We start from the raw sequence: 14,245 nt of genomic DNA on the forward strand, positions 1-14,245 counted from the left end.
CAAGAAGTTTTGCTTGCACCATCTCTTGATGATCGGGTTGCAATTTTCAATTCCTTTTTGAACCAATTGTACGACGTACACGCGCCTATTAGACCAGTCCGAATTAAGCATCTTCCTGCTCCTTGGCTTACAGATGACGTAAAATCCTTGCAAAATAAAAAGAACGCCGCTAAAGCTAAATATAAGTGTAATGCGAGCGACGTAAATCTGGAAAAATATAAGAAAGCTAGAAATCACTGCAACAGGATTTGTAGAGACGAACAACGACGCCACATTCATAAATCTATTTTAGAGGAAGATGACACAAGTAAAGTCTGGAAATTCCTTAAATCACTTGGAGTTGGGAAAGCTAGTCAAGAAAATTACTCTCAATACTGTGACCTCGATCAGCTTAATCAGCATTTCTCATCCTCGGCTGTTATAGATGGAGCCACGAAATTAAGTACAATAAATCAAATTCTTGCTTCATCCACTCCAGATTTCTCTCCTTTTGTTTTTAGTCTAATTACTGAAAGTGATGTTAAGAGAAACATCTTAAGTATCAACTCTAATGCTGTTGGTTCTGACTGCATTAGTCGCAAGATGATCATTCCTATCCTTGACCTTTTGACACCTATAATCACGTCCATTCTTAATCACTCTATAACCACGGGTAAATTTCCCTCTGCATGGAAAGATGCTCAAGTGATTCCTATACCTAAAAAACCCAACCCTTCCTGTGTTACTGATTATCGTCCAATATCTATTCTCCCTTTCCTCTCTAAAGTCCTAGAGCGACTGGTACATCAACAGTTAAGCTTATACCTTTCCAAAAATAATCTTTTAAATCCTTTCCAATCCGGCTTTCGTCATGGTCACAGCACGACTACTGCATTAGTCAAAATTACCGATGACATTCGTTTTGGTATGGATAAGCAGCGGGTGACTGTGTTGACATTGTTGGACTTCAGCAATGCGTTTAACAGTGTTGACTATGATATTCTGCTGGCTTTCTTAAGGTCTCTTAACATATCTCCTAAAGTAATTGACTGGTTTCATTGTTACTTGGACGGGCGTCGGCAACGTATACGTGTTAACGATAATTATTCCAACTGGTGTGTACTAAATGCTGGCGTCCCCCAAGGTGGCGTGTTGTCCCCTCTTTTATTTTCAATATTTATCAACTCCATAACTAAACATCTATCTTCTCTCTACCACCTGTATGCTGATGATCTTCAGCTATACCTAACGTCGCATGTAAATGACTTACCAAACTCAATAAGCATAATCAACAATGACTTAGCACACATTTCTCATTGGAGTAAAACCCATGGTCTAACAGTTAATCCAACTAAGTCGCAGGCCATTATAATTGGTAGTCAAAAGTTATTACCGAAAATTGATTGGACTAATCTACCACCTGTGAAATTTGATGGAGTTCTTATTCCTTTTGAAGACAAGGTCAAAAACTTGGGCATAATCTTTGATAAAACGTTATCATGGATTCCGCAGGTTACCGAAGTGAGTAGAAAGATGTTTTCGGCGATTGGTTCTCTGCGTAGGTTACAAAACTTTTTGCCCATACCTACCAAAATTACGTTAGCACAAACTCTCCTATTACCAATCTTAGATTATGCCGACGTATGTTATCTCGATTTAAACGAGGAGCAACTAAATAAACTTGAGCGCATTCAAAATCTCTGTATACGGTTCATATTTGGGCTTCGCAAATATGACCATGTTTCTGAATTTCGCAAAAAGCTCAAGTGGCTTCCAGTCCGCCTTCGCAGGAATACTCGTATTCTATCATTTCTTTACTGTATCCTATTCAATCCAAAAGTTCCTCTTTATTTAAAAGAGAGATTTAAGTTCCTTGGCGCTTCTCATTGTCGCTCTCTGCGCTCCGAGGATAATTTAATTTTGAGTATCCCTTCTCACTCTTCAACTTGTTACTCAAAATCTTTTACAATTAACGCAGCACGCTTATGGAACTCCTTGCCCTTAGCGGTACGTCGGCTAAATCCCTTGAAATATTTAAACGTCGCATTTTCGAATATTATATTGATACTTGAAATCGTATTTTCATCCCTTACCTTTCTCCTCCTCCAATCCTCATTTATTTTAAAATTGTGTGTATGTTTTTCTTACTAGTTATGTGTGTATTTTCTCATTATATATGTATGTATTATTTTTACTACTTTATTATGTTTGTATTATAGTACACCTCCACCCTAAATTTATTTATTTATTATAATGTCCTATGCCAACCGGTTGCCTGGAAGAGATCGCTCTTCTAGCGATAAAGCCGCCGATTGTATACTGTATAACATTGTTTTTTTTTTTCTGTTTTAAAATTTTATGTACTTTGCTTGGTGTACAATAAAGTATATTTCATTCATTCATTCATTCATTCATCTTGGCGGACGAGCACATGGGCCACCTGATGGTAAGTGGTCACCATCACCCATAGACAATGACGCTGTAAGAAATATTAACTATTTCTTACATCGTCAATGCGCCACCAACCTTGGGAACTAAGATGCTATGTACCTTGTGCCTGTAGTTTCACTGGCTCACTTACCTTTCAAACCGGAACACAACAATACTGAGTACTGTTGTTTGGCGGTAGAATAACTGATGAGTGGGTGGTAGCTACCCAGACGGAACGTTGTTTTAAATAAAAGATACAGCGAAATAAATCAATCGTGTTACGGTAATTAATGAATTAAAATTAACTGTTTAGCGAAAGAGGGAAACAGATCGCTTGGAAGGAGGGGGCTTACCGGCTTTTTCCAGTTCGTGATCTTCTGAAGCTACATACGTGTTAAATGATAAACTTTTGTTATAAACACACGTACAGATTATATGAGATGATATCAGCAACACAAATGTGTTTTTTGGCTATACTGTCCATCTTTCTGTTTATTGTTTTATATCTGTATTGTAATATTATAAATGTGTAATTAACTCAGTCTGGCTGTGTGTCAACTAACTCAGTCAGCTCTTTTGAATCGTCATTTTGCAAATAAGTGAAGCTACCACCGGTTCGGAAAGTAGATTGTACCGAGAAGAACCGGCAAGAAACTCAGTAGTTACTGTTTTGCACCATTTAAAAAATACATTCCATACATAGATAAATAAACATTTGACCTTGATTTGAAGCAATATCATTGGTCGAGAGGTTGAATAGTCTATGATATTCATTTTTGATTCGCGAATCGCGTTTTGATCATCGTGGAAGTTGTAAATATAAATAAATAAATAAATATTATAAATGTGTACTTAACTCTATCTGTCTGTGTGTCGCTCCTTCACTATCAAACCGCTGAACCGACTTTGATGAAATTTGGTGTGAAGTAAACTTGAACTCCCAAGGAAGTACATAGGCTCATCACATGACAATCAACACCCCTTAACACGAGCGATGCCGCGGAAGAATACTAGTGTATATTTATTTCGCCGATGCCCCAATAACCATGGAAATTAAGACATGCCCTTTGTGTCTTACCCAGTGTAACTCACTCTCCCTTCAAACTAGATAGCAACAACACTGATTTTGGCGATTGAATAGCTGATACCTACCCAGACATATTTGCAAACGACATAAATTTTAAGGTTTTAAGACATTACCCCACCTAGCTTCACCCTAATTGGTTATAACTAGAATACTTAACACCAATAGATTGCGAAGTACTCGTTAACTTATAACTAATCAATCGTTAAGCATAATGTTAATTAACTAGTTTTAATGCGAGGCGAGCTGAAACCGCGATACCATCGAAGTGGGTCGGGCGAGAGTGTATCTAATGGCCGGCTAATAGCCCAGCGTTGGGTAAAGGTTAGCTTAAGATGCGATTAAAGGAAATTTGCACACGGTAAATATCATTGTTAATATTTGGTGGCTATAATGGTAGTTGGGTACCATTTGACGTTTCTTTAATGGTATCTATGGTAGTGGTGACCTCTTAATATTCAGCTGACTTAGACTCTAATATTTGAACTGTTATTAACCTTATTAAGAATAATATGTATATGAAATAATAATAGCAATTCTATAAATTAATAAAGAAATTACTTACTGATATTCCTGATTACCCTTCATTTTAAGCTTATCATGTATTAGGAGCGGTCACGGCAATAGCCCAAGGTCCGGGATAGATCCTGCGACTTCCACATACCTCGACCCATAAACCATTGCGCTATTGACGCTAAAGTGAATCATCATCATATCAGCCGTAAGACGTCCACTTCTGAGCATAAGCCTCTTCCAATGTCTTCCACCTTGACCGGTGAGTAGAGGTCTGCATCCAGCGATACCCCGAGGGCTTGACCAGGTCGTCCGAATCTTAAGTGCATACATAAACTTAATATTAATACTATTTTTTATGATTAAGTTATATTTCCTGTATAAGTCTTAAAAGTATTTTAATTGTTACAGATCGTGTATGACTCCAAGGTGTCAACTGTAATCTGTTTCACCACGAGTAACTAAGTGAGTACTGATAAATGTTTTTTTTTTAATTAAAAATATTTAAAAATCGAACACAATTTAAATAGTATTCTGTCAAAATGTATTTCAACAACAACGGACAAAGAAACTATTATGTAAACATAACACGACCCTCATTAAGGTTGAAATGAACACGCTAGAGAGCAATTATTATGTCATTAAACACGTCCGCCCCCGTTGAGAGTCAAGCGTGGAATGAGCGTTCATTGTACAGTATGTGAATTTTAAATTTGGAATAGGGTTACCCGGTATTGTGACGTGTCTGTAAAAGAGCAGTGTTTGAGGGTAATTTCGGGTTTTTTTTTTGGGTTGTATTAAAAGTGGATCTATTGTTGTATTTTGTACTTAGTAATGTTTTAAAAGGTTTTGAAGGGTGTTTGTGAAAGTCAAAATTTTAAGGTGGCGTTAAGTAGTTATCCTATATAATACTTATTACTAATTAAAAAAGCATTATACGACATTTTAAAATATTTGGAGAGAATACCAAAAATCTATTGTATTTAAAAGTTGGGATTAGTTTTTTTTTTTTGAGGGATAGTTCTCATAATGCTTCTCCAATACTGGTTGATTCATGTACAATCGGGGTAAGAAAAGGTTCGTCACCTTAAGATCTATTTTCGTGTGCTCAGTGTGAGCGATAATCTGCTTTACCGATAGAGAATGACATATTGCGTCGCAATGATTCGATGTTTAGATTCGAAAGGTACTAAGAGTTTAAGACTTGATAAAGTAATGAATTTGATAACTGACGGAGGTTTTCTTACTCTGACTGTACATATGACATATTTATTCAATACACGATAGTTTTACATTGTATTCCTTAAAAGCCCCGCACGAGATGAATTATAAAAGCAAATAAATCACAAGGAAATTTGATATTCATGAGCTGAGTTTCACAGCTAAACGACAAAATATGTTAAATGTTTTAACATTGAGAGGATGAATATTAAAATTAGTCCGATATGTGTTACGTTTCGAGATCACAGCATCCCATTTCCAATTGGCAACATCCTGTACGCAGAAACCTTCGCCGTACTTCCGTTTAGTGATGTAATAATACGTTTTATATGTCAAGGTTCGTGATCACAAATGTGTGTGTATGATTAGTGTACTTAATCGAAATGAAAAAATCAAAATATAATATAAATATGAGACAACATCACATACATTACTCTGATCCCAATGTAAGTCAAAAAACAATATTTTAGTCAGGTACCTAACTAATGTAGCACCTGACTAAAATATTGTTTTTTTAATGAGTATGCCGTGTACACATGTTTAGGAATATAATCAAGCTAAAAATAATTTTAGACTGTAACTCAAATGTAACCCGAATTATATTCTGTTTGTGTGCCTAAATAAATAAATAAATAAGTAGCATAGTAATATAGTATAGTAGTAGTATTTTCATCGGAATCAAATCAATCAATCGGAACTAACGACGGCACCACAAACACCCAGACCCAAGACAACATAGAAAACTAATGATAATCTACATCGACTTAGCCGAGAATCGAACCCAGGACCTCGGAGTGGCGTATCCATGAAAACCGGTGTACACACCACTCGACCACGGATTTCGTCACTCAAAGAATATGCTTGCGGAGATTCATAAAATCTTTGGTTACTACACTAAATACGTACAGTTCGGTTTTACACGTTATTATAGCACATCAACTTCTTTACTATTCAACTAATTATCATGATATGTCAGCACTTATGGTTGTCATTAAACTCACCTAACATAACCATGTCTCGAGCTCACAGTCAGCAGCTCCGGGCTGAGGAAGGTCAGGTCCAAGACCCACACTGGACGTCTGAGCTGCAGCCAGTCAGGGGCAAGTTAGGCAGCACTGAACAGTGGAGCCTGCTCTTCAAAGTTTGAGGTCGTTCCTTCACCGCCTTAACGATTAATTATAAAATTAATTTTATAATTTGATCAAGGTCAAAATATACTTTATTCGAGTAGGCTTTTTACAAGCACATTTGAAGTCATTTAATAATTATATTGAGTAAGCTACCGCCGATCCGGAATGTAGATCCGTGAATGAGCGACAGACAGACATACAGACAGAGTTACCTTCACATTTAGATTTGGTATAATTACAGAGAAAAATAACTAAAAAAAAAATGATACATTATTGGTCTGATTCGGGTTTCGAACCGAGGACCTCCATATCTGCAACCCTATGTCGACTGCACCGACGATAAATGTACTAAATCGTTAAATATATAATATATAAATCGCGGCGAGCACCGTACTGGAATTATATATTCCATCTTGCTACTTCCCGTCCCCAATTGGCGGCGTCCGTGTCCGGAACCCGTCATTGGGGTTCCGTCAGGTGTGACAGTTGTAATCGTTGCTTTTTTTTTTTAATTCCGTATGACTTTTGATTTTAGTGCACGGCTGATATGTACGGAATCGTGTAGTCTTATAAAGATTTGTGTAGTTCACCTGGCTCAGTGTGTTGTCTATTCAAAAATCAAAATATACTTTATTCAAGTAGGCCTTTACAGGCACTTTTGAATCGTCATTTTACAATTAGTGAAGCTACCACCGGTTTGGAAAGTAGTATTAAGTTCTAAAAGAACCGGCGAGAAATTCAGTAGTTACTGTTTTGCACTATTTAAAAATACATTCCATACATAGATAAATAAACATTTCACAATAATGTTAAAATGTTACTCAAGAAAATTTTTGTGATATTGGGGACGAAAGATTGTATGTGTAGATGTTTGTTACTCTTTCACACAGAAACTACTGAATTGATTTTAATAAAACTATACAATAATATAACTTATAAGTAACAACACAGGCTATAATTTGTTAAGATATTGTGTGCATAAAATAAGCCTCATCTCCCTTTTGAGGGAATATGTTCCATGAGGCGGTAGGGCTTTGTGCGTGCCCGTCTGGGTAGGTACCACCCACTCGTCAGTTATTCTACCGCCAAATAACAGTAGTCAGTATTGTTGTGTTCCGGTTTGAAGGGTGAGTGAGCCAGTGTAACTTGAGGCACAAGGGACATAACATCTTAGTTCCCAAGGTTAGTGGCGCAGTGACGATGTAAGGAATAGTTAATATTTCTCACAGCGTCATTGTCTATGGGTGATGGTGACCACTTACCATCAGGTGGCCCATATGCTCGTCCGCCAACCTTTACCATAAAAAAAAAAAAAAAACCTTTTGGAGCATATTGCACACCACGCTGCTCCAATACGAGTTGGTGGATAAACATGTGGCCGAATTTTATTGAAATTAGACACATAGACACACCGCCGAGTCTGATATGAATGTAAATACAAATTAAGCACATGAATATTCAGTGATGGTACCCTAAGTTTGAACCCGCAATCATCGGTCAAGACGTACGTGTTCTAACCAATGTGCCATCTCGGCTCACTTTACAAATACGACTGACTATATAAACGATACTGATATGCAAACAAAGTCGTCCCGCATTAAACGTAGAAAGTTTTAAGTAAATAATGACTTTCATATTGTACACCGTTTGAAATGACTCGACGATTACCAGATAGGAATATTACCTGTGATTAAAAGCATATTTTTTTATGCGAACTAATTGTCGCTCGTGGATTCGCTCGCGTCATGTGTAAGGCAAAAAATATCCTATGTCCTTCCTTGCAGTTTAAGTCTGCTTCATACCTCCATATTTTAATAACATAAGTGTTACTTTTCTATATAAAATAAATGTTATATGTATTTATTGCAAATATTAGCGCTAAGCAAGTTGTAATGGATTAAATAAATAAATAAATAAATGGTCGAATAGTATGTACAACGGTTTTCATGGATCTCTCCGAGGTACTGTGTTCGATTACCGGCCGAATCGGTGTTATAAAATGTTCGTTAGTTTTTTACGATGTCTTGGGTCTAGGTGTTTGTGACGTCGTTACTTCTGATTTTCCATAACACAAGCGCTTTAGTTACTTACATTGGGATCGGAGTAATTATGTGATGTTGTCAAATATTTATTTATACCAAATTTATTATCCACTTTGGTGTAGTGGTTTGCCAGTGAAAGAGCGTCAGACAGACATACAGACAAAGTTATTTTCAAATTTATAATATTAGTATACATTTTCGCGTCCGTACTGTCGACTATTGAGGAGTTCTGTTGTCTGAAGCCGATTCTGACACTCATCATGACGGTGGCAATTTTGGCGTTTAGTGAAATGACGATTCAACTGTTTTAATTGACTATTTGAATAAAGTATATTTTGATTTTGGCGTGGTGCATTGCCATTGGCAAAAGAAGTAACCTATCTTCCTATTTATTGCTCAAATTGAGCTTAAAGCTTGTGCTAAGAGGAATGATAATAGCAAAAACTCATACTCAAACTCACTCTATAATTAATGGTCAGATTAAACACAACCACCGGTTCGGAAAAAGAAACACCCTGACCTGAGAAGAACCGGCTAAAGAAACTCAGCATCAACGAGAAATCGGGATCGAACCTGAGACTTTTTAAACCAGTTCAATCATAGTCTTGTTTTGATAATTATGTCATTATATGTTAGTGACTTGTTATATAGCAACGATCTTATTTTAATTATATAAGAGTCCAATACAGCCATTGGCGATATCGAAATCAGCAACCAACGCCTACGCGTACCTTGTAAGGGCCGTGAGTCATCGGGTCGACGGCCTGCGCTCGCGCAGCCTAAAGATTGCTACGGCCTGATTTACGAGTCTCTTACTGTGTAATGCGTAAATAGTGAGCGTGGTGTGTTAATACGTAACTTGGATTGCTTGGATGGTAGTGAAATTGGTATGGAATTCGGAGGTGTGTTTAGGGGGGGGGGGTGTAGTTGCTTGGAAGTATACATGTGCCTGTATATTTTATTATGGTTAGTTGCTAGTTGCTTAGTGCTTTTACAAGCACTTATGAATCGTCATTTTATAATTAAGTGAAGCTACCACTGGTTCGGAAAGTAGATTATACCGAGAAGAACCGGCAAGAAACTCAGTAGTTACTCTTTTTTAACATTTAAAAAATACAAAGTTATGTTAGTTAAATACAATTATTTAAATTAATATATTTAGCAGAGTGGTTGTTTTAATATTAAACAGACACTAAATTTTATAATATGTACAGATTATTAATAGTTATACTGCAACCTAATTAAACATACCTTTGTTTTCATGCTAAAGATATTCAGCGCAAAATATCGTGTGGTGCTTATTTTTTTTTATAATCTGGGTCAATACACGTTATTTAGATAACAATTCGACCGGATCGTAAAAACAGACGCACTCACGTCTGTACTTGATACTAGTTTTATGAGCGACGCTATCACCTTGAATTTTATACTCAGTTATATTTGGAAATCATTAATAATAGCAGTATTATCTGTATAGACAGTCAAAGTCGAAATTGAACATGTGTTAAAGAACAAAATGTTTATGGTAAGTAACCACTAGCAAGTGTGTTCCAACTAGGGAATGCAATCCCGACTCGAGATTGCAAATTCGGGATCCCGCGGGGTTAGAAATATCAATCCCGCGGGATCCCGGTATTTTCGGGATACCGTCTAATTTAAAAAAAAAATGTTGAATTCAGATAACTGAAAAAGCTAATAACTGTTTGTTTGTGATAGTGAGGTTAACTAAAATAACATATTTCTCAAAAGGAAAAAGCCTTTATTCTTTAATCTTACCAACTAAATAATAATCAGGTTAATAATCCCGTCAATCTCGAACGGGATCTCGTCATATAATGCGTCGGGATTGATCCCGAAAAATTACACGAGATCTCGCGAGATCGGGATCCCGCGGGATCGGGATTGTATTCCCTAGTTCCAACCCGTATTGGAAAAGCGTGGTAGAATGTGTTAAAAACTTTCTCTAAAAGGGAGAGGTGCCCAGCATTGGGAAATATGTGTGTGTATAGGCTCTTGTTGTTGCTGTATATATGTATATATGTAATACATCCTGCATGGAAGTCAACAAGTGTTAATTTTACGCTTTTTTATCGTCTCTATAATCATGTATTGATCATTGATTTTGAATACCTTGTTGGAGGTTATTTCATCTAATATAGAACATCAAACGTGGAGGTACCTCTTTTAATGCAAAACCATTTTTTATGGTACAGGTTGGCGGATGAGCATATGGGCCACGTTGTAAGAAATATTAACTATTCCTTAAATCGTCAATGCGCCACTAACCTTGAGAACTAAGATGTTATGTCCCTTGTGCCTGTAGTTACACTGGCTCACTCACACTTTAAACCGGAATACAACAATACTGAGTACAGTTGTTTGGCGGTAGAATAACTGATGAGTGGGTGGTACCTACCCAGACGGGCTTGCGCAAAGCCCTACCACCATGAAAGCCATACTGAGCCCCTCCCCTCCAAATAGATTTGGGCAGAGAAAAGAAGCAAAACAAACGATTTATCTCAAATGGGACTCGAAATGAATGCAAATGTTTTTCCATTTTGAACAAATATAGATTAATATAAATATAGATACTTATTACTTATATCTTTATCTAGGCTTGACCCGTGACCGCTTACGACTGATGTAATTTGATCCCAGTTATTCAGTCTAGATATTTTGTATGTCTAGACCTAAAGTAATCCGATCTAGGTCATGTGTTTAGATTATTTACTATATCAAATTTACATAGATGACGCATGCGCAATGTCGAGGACTAATTCTTTCCGTCAATAATATTAATAAAGAAAGAAAATTGGTCCTTCTCGCCGGATTTTGATACTTAGGATAATATTAAATATCTTCTATACATATAATAAAATTGAAGTGTCTGTTTGTAATATTAAAATAGCCCTTTTTTACTCAATGCATATGTATGTGTACACGTAACATATACCAATATAACATTTTTTTTTCACAGTTTTTGTCTGTCTGTTTGTTCCGACTATCTTATCTATCTATCTTTGGAACGACTGAACCGATTTTGACGGGACTTTCACTGGCAGTTAACTGATATAATAAGGAGTAACTTAGGTTACAATAATATCTTTTTGTTTCGTTGTTAAATTCAAACGCGTACAAGTTCGCGGGCACAGCTTGTTAATAATAATAATACTGACGACCTCCGTGGTCGAGTAGTGTGTTCACCGGTTTTCATGGGTACGCCACTCCGAAGTCCCGGGTTCGATTCCCGGCCGAGTCAATCTAGATTATCATTAGTTTTCGTAGTATGTTGCCTCTGGTCTGGGTGTTTGTTGTACCGTCGTTACTTCTGATTTTCCACAACACAAGTGCTTTAGCTACTCACATTGGGGTCAGAGTAATGTATGTGATGTTTTCCAATATTTATTTAGTTATAATAAAAAACTTTAAAGTCGGCAATCTTCGTAAAGTTGTTTGATCTTTTGATTGTACGTATAACAGTCGTTTTGTTCTTAGCTATTCGGTGAGAGCTTGCGACTCGCTGAGTTTGATCAATTAACGATAACGATTGATTGATAATGATTTTAATGATTTTAACATTTAAAGGATACACGTGTCCGTAAACGGATCAGATTTAAGTTAGGTATTACAGAATGGTGCTGATAAGTCAATGTGATTGATGACTATTCGATTGGAGTATATAAGGCATATATTATCTCGGTGGACATTCCGGCTTGATCAGATATTTCCAAACGGTAATGTTCATATTGTTATGTTTCGGTTGCAAGGGTGAGTGACCCAGTGTGTCTGTAGTTATACTAGCGACCTGCCCCGTATTCGTACGGGTGCAATACTGATACTAAATGTAGACATTTTTAACTTTGCCGTTTCGTAAATTCAAATCGTTAATAGAAAATACATTGATAAAAAAGGCATATTATTCGATACAAGATTTTGTAGATGATAAAAAAGCTTGGAGTTAATATCTGTTGACTTCCAGGCAGGATACATTACATACAGATATTATTATATTTAACTAATATGATTGTATTTTTTAAATGTTGAAAAAGAGTAACTACTGAATTTCTTGCCGGTTCTTCTCGGTAGAATCTACTTGCCGAACCGGTCGTAGCTTCACTTAAATGTAAAATGACGATTCAAAAGTGCTTGTAAAAGCCGACTTGAATAAAGTTTATTTTGATTTTGATTTTTGATTTACTACAGAAGGATCTGTAAAGAATAAAAAATGGTCATTATGGGTCTGAGAGATAGACATATACCATCGCTGACTCTTTTTAATATATTTTTCTTCTTAGGTGTTACAATACTGTAGTACATCATCTATCTCGTAGGATTCAGCCAGCGTTTGCAATGTGAGCGCGCAAAAAACTGTTTACTACATTGTGCAAGTATCAATCTACCTATTTAAATAAACCGAATCGAAATCCGTTGCGTTATTTTAAAGACCTAAGCATACATAGGGACAGACAGCGGTAATGACTTTGTTATATAGTGATTCCTTAATACGTAATTTTCTAATATATTATCAAGGTTTTTGAAAATTAATCTCCTAGCTTATTTTCGGCGCTAAGTGTTTCTTTAAAGATTAAGGAGACTTTATGACATAGTATTATGTTAATTACAGTTCATTGAACTAGACCTAACCTCGGAATGGTACAAGGATAAGTCGATTAGCGCCTGAGTCAGTGCGGGTTCGGTTCTCGGCTGCTAATTGTCGTAATGAGGTCAACTCTGGCCGAATGCCAGCGAATCAATGGGTCTCTGTGGAGCTGAGCCAATCGTGAATAGAGTGTCGGAAAATACGCCCTAAATAAAGTTTTATTATTGTGACTCATTTCACCGGCAAAGATTTTTACAGTGCTGTATATTTGTTTATGATACACTATCGACCCGCCCCGGCTTTGCACGTCTACAATTGCCATTGTTTCTCTACTATGTAGACAAACAATGGATGTATGTTGTGTATTTATTATACATAAAACTTTTTCTTTAATCAATCTATCTATTAAAAAAACCGCATCAAAATCCGTTGCTTATAATAAAAATCAATAAAATTAAAGAGCTGAAATGACCCAGTGGTGAAAACGCGTACATCTTGACCGATGATTGCGGGTTCAAAATGTGCTTGTGTTTGTAATTCATCTCGTAACTCGGCGGTGAAGGAAAACATCGTGAGGAAACCTACATGTGTCTAATTTCAATGACATTCTGCCACATGTGTATCCGCCAATCCGCACTCCCTTCTCCTCAAAGGGAGATTAGGCCTTAGCCCAGCATTGGGAAAGATACAGGCTGTTAATGTATAATTAGTAGCACCAAAAAGCCATATTTTCGCAAATGCACAGTGCATACCATAGATTATATCTTAATGTCAAATATTGTTTTTCTAATTTATCTTTTGTCTTTGGGAGGTTTGAAACAGACTATAAATACTCTTTAATTATAAGCTTGCAATTAAATGGAACCCTTGCGTGCTCGGAAAAATTGCGTGCGTCAAAATAATCATTACACACACAGCCCATAATTGTTGTACAGTCAGAGTAAGAAAACCTTCGTCAGTTTTCAAATTCATTCCTTTATCAAGTCTTAAGCTCTTAGTACCTTTTGTAACTGAAGCACTAAACTGACAACTGCGTATAAAATTACACTTACATAGTACAGTGCAACCTCGATACTACAAATCGCAATGGAACAAGTAAATATTCGTTATATCAAGTAATTCGTTGAACTGAGGTTTGTTATATTGAGGTTAGGTTGGCCTGAAATTCGTTATAAAGAGGTAAAACATTCATCTCAACATTATGTACTCATCTTGTTATAGCGAACAAACTGATAAATGACACATT

At 36.5% G+C, this 14,245-nt stretch overlaps 1 protein-coding gene across 8 annotated transcripts in view; it reads left to right on the top strand.

The window, feature by feature from the left end:
- The window catches only part of LOC124541461 (protein hu-li tai shao), a 110,551-nt gene that overhangs the window by 24,942 nt on the left and 71,364 nt on the right, over positions 1-14,245 (top strand). For all 8 annotated transcript variants that reach the window (XM_047119365.1, XM_047119364.1, XM_047119368.1 and 5 more), the window contains exon 2: positions 4,418-4,471. The gene's annotated coding sequence lies outside the window, so the exon portion shown is untranslated. The remainder of the gene's footprint in view (positions 1-4,417; positions 4,472-14,245) is intronic.

Source organism: Vanessa cardui, chromosome 28 (genome assembly GCF_905220365.1).
Source record: "Vanessa cardui chromosome 28, ilVanCard2.1, whole genome shotgun sequence".
Taxonomy (NCBI): Eukaryota; Metazoa; Arthropoda; class Insecta; order Lepidoptera; family Nymphalidae; genus Vanessa; species Vanessa cardui.